Below are 7,611 nucleotides of genomic sequence, written 5' to 3'. Positions count from 1 at the left end.
AATATCCCTTAGAGAATTCCCTGGAGATCCTGTGGTTAGGACTCCTTGCTTTCACTACAGAAGGCCCAGGTTCAATCCCTGGTGGGGGAACTAAGATCCCTCAAGCTGTGCAGTGTGAACAGAAAGAAAGAAAGAAAGGAACATCACATAGACTCTTCTTGGTTAAGGAATGTCACTGTGCACTCAGGAGATCAGCCTGCTGTCCCTCCAACATCCATGTCTCTGATGATGTGGATACAAAGCTCCCAACAATTCTTCTGACATAAGCAAGCCACAAAATGTTCACTTCATACCAAGACTAGCTTCCATCTCAAGAACCATTTTCTTTGCTCATTCACAAGAAGGAACTTCTCATCTGTTAAATTTTTATCAGGAGATTGTAGCAGTTCAGTCACATCTCCATTTCTAATTCTCATTCTGTGGTCATTCCTACCACATCTGCAGTTACTTCCTCCCCTGAAGTCTTGAACCTCTCAAAGTCACCCATGAGGGTGGAAGCCAGTTTCTTCCAAACTCCTGTTAATGTTGATATCCTCTTCCCATGAATATTCATGAATATTCTTAATGGTATCTAGAATGGTGAATCCTTTCCAGGAGGATTTCAATTTACTTTGCCCAGATCCACCCACTACCTATTACAATTATAGCTTTTTAAAAAACAGAGTTCTTAAATAGGAGTTAAAAGTCAAAAGTACTACTCCATCCATGGGCTGAAGAATGGATGTTTTGTTATGATAACATGGCATGAAAACATTAACTTCATTGTACATTCTATTAGAGCTCTTGGGAGACTGTTAGGTAAAATACCAGGACACCAGAAAGAGTGTCTAACAGGCTTTAATGGGGAAGCGCTCCTGGGCGGGGTTCCCAGACCCGAACGAGGCAGGTAGAGGAAGTCCGCGCCCCGGACTGTGTTGGAGGTGGTTTTATAAGTTCGTTGCGAGGGATGGTCAGGCTAGATGGACGGGGGTTCAGATAGGTCGCCAGGCCGAGGTGTCGCAGGCTGACAGGTCCTTCTACGTGGCTGGGGTGGGGCAGCTTTAGCTGGCGAAGTGTGCTGTCATTGGTCCCCGGGATCTGGGAGGCTCCTTCCGTTAGAGACCTCCCCCGCCGGCGGGAAGGAGAGGAGGGGTGGCCCATCATGGCCCCCGGGGTCCAGCCTTACATTCTGACCCTTTTGATAGGATAAGAGGTGCCGTTATCACTTCTGGCTACTTCCTGCTGAACTGGGGCGTCGCTGGGGCTGAGGGTCGTGGCCGGATCCTGGTGACCTTTAGGGGGCCTCAGGGTCTCTGGACGGGAGCTTGGAGTATGCAGCTACCATTAACATCTGTCCAGTAGCCTTCTGGGTCAGCTCCCTGACCCTCTGGAGGATGATCTGAAAAACACGAGGTCCTATCGACAGGATAAGGAACAAGGCTGCAAGGGGTCTGAGAAGTGGGAGAAGCCATTTTGCCCAAGACGACTTTCACCATCCTGAGAAATCGAAACCATCTGACTCGGCCTGTCCAAGTCTAATGCTCTCTCTCAACTCTCTGACCTTGTTCTGGACCATCCCCGAGGCATTAATGAAAAAACAACAGTCTTCCCTTAGGAATTGACAGGTTCCCCCTTTTTCAGCCATCAGCAGGTCTAAGGCCCTTCAATTTTGGAGAGTCACTGCTGCCGGAGAGGTTACCTGGGTTTGTAATGTCATTAGGGAATCTGCCACCTTGTCCAGGTCTCGACTGAGGTCTGTGGACAGCTTATAGTAGAAGTGCGTGGCTGATCCCAATCTTCCCGCCCCCAGTCCTAAGGCCGTGAATAAACCTCCCCCCGAGGAGCAGGGGGGTTGTAGCCAATGCCTTCCTGTGGCGGCAGGTTTGGCTGGATCTGGTCTTTTATTGCCTGTGGGGTCAGTATGGTCAGGTAGGGAGTAAGGAAGACTGGGGTGTAAGGCTGAGTCCAGTTGGGTGGGAAACATTGTAATAAGGTGGTTTGGGGATAGAGAGTTTCGTCTTGAGCCGTCACAGGCCACTGTGGTTAATAAGGTGTCATTGGCCAGAACACAAAAGGCATTGGCTGGAAGGTACAGTATCTCAGTGGTCAAGGGCCCCATTGGCAAGGTTACTTCTGTGGCATTGAGTGAGATTTGGGGCCTCTATGTATTTCCTGGGGATCGGTTGGGCTAGGAATGGTCGAGGTCTCAAGGGGAGACAGAGCCAACATGAGAGGTTTGGTGAGGTTTCAGTCAGAGTCTGATAGGTGTCACTGAGGCTGGTGAAAATTTGGGATGAAAAATCTAGGGGTTTGAGCGCCTGATGAACCTGGTCTAGGAGTTTGTTGGGCTCATGGTGTGGATCAGAGGCTTCAGTTGCCAGCTTTATGAGGTCCTGTTGGGCTTTATGTTGGATTTGTTTTTGCCTCTGATCTTGGGCCCCCTTCCCGTCTGTCATTCCTTAGTGAGTTTGCATAGTAAAACAGAGATCTTTGTCCCTAGCTTTATAGCAGTTAGAGGCTGAGCTTGATTTGGCAGTTTCAAAGCTCTTGGCCATCCAATACCATTTACCCCCATGGGAGCACAGCTGGGCAGGTGAGGCATAACAGTCTCGGTGGACATAAGTGTAGGCTGTGAACCCAGTTCTCCAGCGGTCTCGTTCGGTGCACGCCTGGGGACAGGGCGTAGGTTGTCCCGCCTGTGTTATCATGGCCAGCAGGAATAGTGGTAAGAGCATGTTTAGCTATGATATTAGGAGGAGAGTGATAAAAGAGAAGTCAATTTGAGATTTTGTAAAAAGGAGGAAGGTCCCCTGTAAGTGCAGATCAGAAATTGTCTGAATGAAGGAGTCACAGTCAATAATTGGGGTAGCCAGCCAAAGGTCCTGTAGTAGGGTCAAGGTAAAGTCTTCAAGGCAGGCTAGGGTGAGAGACATATGGCCAGGTCAGGCCACCCCAAAGGAATAGCACCCCAGGAGTAGTGAACAGATAATAAGGTAAGCAAGGGCCAGTAAAAGTCAAAGTGTGAGCGGCCAGTCCTGGGGTGCCGTGACAGCCAGTCTAATGGCGAAGAGTATAGCCAGAGTTGTGATTGGCAACAGCCACAGCAGATGACACCAGACAAGCATTGGATGGGGCGTGTCACTCACCAGCAGGAGGCAGGGGTGTCTTAGTAATGGTGATCTTGGTAGGTCCCGAGATTTTAGAGGTGTAAGTTTTTAGGGGTTTGGGAGGAGGCAGGCCGTGTAGTGGAGCCCACTTGAGCCGTGAGATGTGGTACCACGGCTCGTGTCCCCACAGTTTGGCTGCTGTAGGGGTGGTGAGGACCACCATGAAAGGCCCAGTCCACCGGGGCTGAAGGGGTTGAGGCGTCAGCGTTTTTAGGAGAACCTGATCTCCTGGTGCCAAAGCAAGGGACGGGATCGCCTGGGCGTGGTCTCTGACAGGTTGAGGGAGGACACGGTCAGCGTGTCCTCTAAGTAGGGACCTCAGGAGAGTGAAATAGGACAAGTAAGTCTCCAGAAGGGGGGTTGGGGGATCCGGAAGGTTAGTCAGCAGATATGGCCTACCGTACAGCAGTTCAAAAGGTGTCAAACCCATCTTGACATGAGGAGTTGTCCGTATGTGGGTCAGGGCTGCTGGCAGGAGATCAACCCAGGAGAGATGAAGTTCTGCTGTTAACCTGGTCAGATGAGCCTTGAGGATGCCATTAGCCCGTTTTACCTTGCCTGATGACAGGCCAGCATATACCAGAAGGTCCAATGTCTAGGCATGTGAGTAAAGTCTATCTGCCAATCCTGTCCCGGCACAGGTGTCCCCTCAGCTGGTGAGGTTTTGTTTTTGTTTTTGTTTTTGTCTTTTTGTGGCGGCCTGAGTCCTCCTTGAGGAGAGGTCTTGGCACAGATTAGGCAGCAATGATGGACTGCCTGAATGGTAGGTTGGAGGTGTAACAGGGAAAAGAGAGGGCTAAGGGAGGTCAAAATTGTGTGGGGCCCAATGTGTAAAGAGTCATGGATCTGGGTGATAATGGACATTGTCTGTTTTTTGGGTAGGACTAGTTTGTTGTGGAGCGTGATCTATCCTGAGGGGTGTCTGGAAGTTCCCTCCTGTGAGAAGTGGGCCTCCATTTTGGCCTCTGAGTAGTTAGGTGTAAGGGAGGTCCTGAGAAATAGTATAGGCAGAGGCCCCTGTTGTAAGGCTATCTGTCTGGCCATCTGGTCAGCCTTATTGTTGTCTAGGGAAACCGTGTCGCGAGTCGTCTGATGTCTTTTGCAGTGTAGGATGGCTACCTGGGTGGGCTGTGAGATGGCTTCCAGGAGCTTGGCGATTAGGGGGGCATTAGAGATGGGTGATCCCTTGGTGGTGAGGAATCCCCTCCCTCCTTTTTGCATCTGCGTATAGAGAAGCTGCTGCTGCTTCACGTAGGGCACGTAGGCAGGGGAACCATCCCCGGGTGGTGGGTCTAACTGTTTAGAGTTAAATGCCATTGGCAGCATTTCAGGGCCCGCAGGCTGTATGAGGGCTCCAAAAATTATGTCCCCTTTTTTATCAGTGTATAGGTGATAGGGGAGGTTGGGATTGGGCAGGAACAGTGGGGAAGAGGACAGCAAAGCTGAGCGGAGGTTATAGAAAGCCTCCTGGACCTCTGTTTCTGAAGAGAATGGTCCAGTAGGGGTGTCTTTTGTGGCTGCGTAGAGGGGTTTAGCCAGGGAAGCGTAGTTGGGGACCGAGTGCTGGAAGAATCCTGTCAACCCCAAAAAGGACAAGATTTGTTTTCCAGTGGAAGAGGGGCAGAGGTCTCGGAGAAGGCTGAGTCTGTCGGTAGTTAGAGCCTTGGTTGTTGGGGTAATCTTTAGCCCTAGGTAAGTCACAGAGGTCTGGGTGAGTTGGGCCTTTTGTTGAGATGTTTGGTATCCTTTAGAGCTAAGGAAGTTAAGAAGAATAGTGGTACGTGTCTGAGAGAGAGCTCGTGAGGGGCTGCAGAGCAGAAGGTCATCCACATACTGTAAGAGGACATTAGGGGCTAAAGGGCATGTAGCCAGATCCCAGGCCAGAGCCTGGCCAAAAAAATGGGGGCTGTCTCTAAACCCTTGGGGGAGGACTGTCCATGTTAGCTGGGAGGACTGTTGGGTTTCTGGGTCAGTCCACGTGAAAGCAAAGAGAAATTGGCAGTCTGAGTGTAAGGGAACAGTGAAAAAGGCATCTTTGAGGTCTATGACAGTAAAGTGAGTCTTACTGTTAGGAATGTCAGAAAGCAAGGTATAGGGATCGGGGACAATCAGATGGGCAGGGATTATGGCCTCGTTTTTATCAGTCGAAGGTCAATCAGTAGCCACCAGAAGCTTTTTGCACCAGGAGAATGGGAGTATTGCAGGGCGAGGTTGTGGGGACTTGGAGACTCTGGCCCAAGAGACAGTCTATGATTGGTTTAAGACCGCATAGGTGAGTCTGAGAGATGGGGAACTGAGGGCGGTTTGGGAAGCGGGAAGGATCACGCAGCTTAATCAGGATGGGAGTGTGCTGGGTTGCTACCAGAGGGATTTTAGTGTCCCAGATGCTAGGGTCAACAACTGGAACCTCAGGGGAGCAAAGGAGGAGTAGGGGCAAGGTGAGAGATTGGGAAAATGAGAGAGGTAGGTGAATGGTGGCCCTAAGCTTAGCTAAAATGTCCCACCCCAGCAGGGGAGTAGGGCATGAAGGGATTACCAGAAAAGAGTGTGTGAACAAGAAGTGGTCAAGCTGACAGGGCTGTGGCCCAGTCTACAAGGGTCGTGAAGATGTGCCATCTATACCCACCACCAAGACCTGGGAAGGATGCAAGGTGTCCCCAAAGGAGGGAAGAACCGAGTAAGTAGCCCCCGTATCCCTCAAGAAATTGATAGACTCATTTGCCACCTGAAGCATTACCCTGGGCTCGGCTTGGGTTATGGGGGTCCCCGAGTCTGGGCGTCGTCAATCCTCATCAAAGAGAAGTTCCAAGGCGGGGTGCGGGGAGGAAATGTCCTTTTGGGAACCCAGACCTTGGCCTGGTAAGGCCGGGGCCTGAGTCGCCCGGGGACAATCACTCACCCAATGTCCTGGCTGTTTGCAACGAGGGTGCGGCTTTGTCGGGAGCCAGGGGTTTGGGCATTGGTGGGCCCAATGGCCCTCATGACCGCATTTGAAGCAGGCTTCCGGCGGTGGCTTCTGGGGACCCACCTTCTGTCCTGTGGCCGACCGCAGGGCTGCTACCAGTGCCTGGGTGTGTCTCTCAAGGAGGTTAGCCTGGAGTTCGGCTTTTTGTTTAAGCCTTACCTGTGGCTGGCTTCGGTGGCTTCCTCTCGGGCATTGAAACCTTAAAGGCCATTTTTACCAGGTCTCGGAGAGGGGTCTGAGGCCCATCCTCAGCCTTGGAGAGTTTTTTTCTGATGTCTGAAGCTGATTGGGATATAAAATGTTTGGCTAGGGTGGTAACCCCTGCCGGAGAGTCTGGGGCAATCTGGGTATAGGTGGTAAGAGCCTCTGTCAGCCTGTTAAGAAAGGCTGCTGGGTTTTCATCGGGGCCCTGGGTTACTTCATCTAGTTTAAGTAGGTTTACCACCTTGAGGGAGGTGGTCTCCATTCCCTCCAATAGGCATATTACCATGTACCAAATGTTGGCTCTTCCTCTCTGTCCCTCCTGATAGTCCCAGTCTGGGTCTATGTCTGGAATAGCAGCTACTCTAGGTGGCCAGGCAGGGTCTGCTGTGTTGGCTAGATGTTTTTGGTCAGCCACCACTTTTATCACTGCCCAAATGGCCTTTCTCTCCTCTGGGGTAGTGGTGGACCCCAGAATGACAAATATGTCCTGCCAGGTAAGGGCGTAAGACTGAGGCAGCTGGGTGAAGTTTTTGATGTGGTTAGAGGGGTTGGCCAAATAGGAGCCTAGCCATTGTTAAATATGGGCAAGATGTTGGAGTGAAAAAAGGCACGTGGACATGGGCGAGACCCTTCAGGCTGGCCACCTGGCAGAGAGGAAGCAGGGGAGCTGGTGGTAGATTGGGAGCGGTCTGGGACCTTGTGTGTGAGCTGACTGGTGAGTCAGAAAGGGGTGGGCATGGAGGAAGGGGTGAATATCGAGGCTGTCACAGGAGGGCTGGGCTGTGAGGACGATGGGGGAGGAGTGGATATGGAGGGAGTTGGTGAGGGCGATAGAGGGGAAGTTGGTGTGGGGGAGGTTGGTGAGGCAGGGCATGGAGGAAGGGGTGGATATCGAGGCGTAGTCACAGGAGGGCTGGGCAGTGAGGACGATGGGGGAGGAGTGGATATGGAGGGAGTTGGTGAGGACAGTAGAGGGGGAGTTGGTGTTGGGCCATGGAAGGGAGGGCCATGGCTAGGAGAATTTCAGAAGGGGAACAGCGGGTACACAGGGTGGGATGGGAGCGCAACAGCCAGAAAGCCTGTATGTAGGGTACCTCCGACCATTTTCCCATCTTCCGGCAATAATTATCTAAGTCACGGAGGATGTTAAAATCGAAAGTTCCGGTTGGCGGCCATTGTGAGCCATTATCTAAAGAATACTGGGGCCATGCCTCAGAACAAAGGAAGGTTAAGCATTTGGAGCGAATTTTTCCAGAGATATGTAGAGTTCTGAGGTTGGCGAGTAAACATTTTAGC

The sequence above is a fragment of the Ovis canadensis genome, chromosome 9, assembly GCF_042477335.2.
Source record: "Ovis canadensis isolate MfBH-ARS-UI-01 breed Bighorn chromosome 9, ARS-UI_OviCan_v2, whole genome shotgun sequence".
NCBI lineage: Eukaryota > Metazoa > Chordata > Mammalia > Artiodactyla > Bovidae > Ovis > Ovis canadensis.
This window is presented reverse-complemented; position numbering follows the sequence as displayed.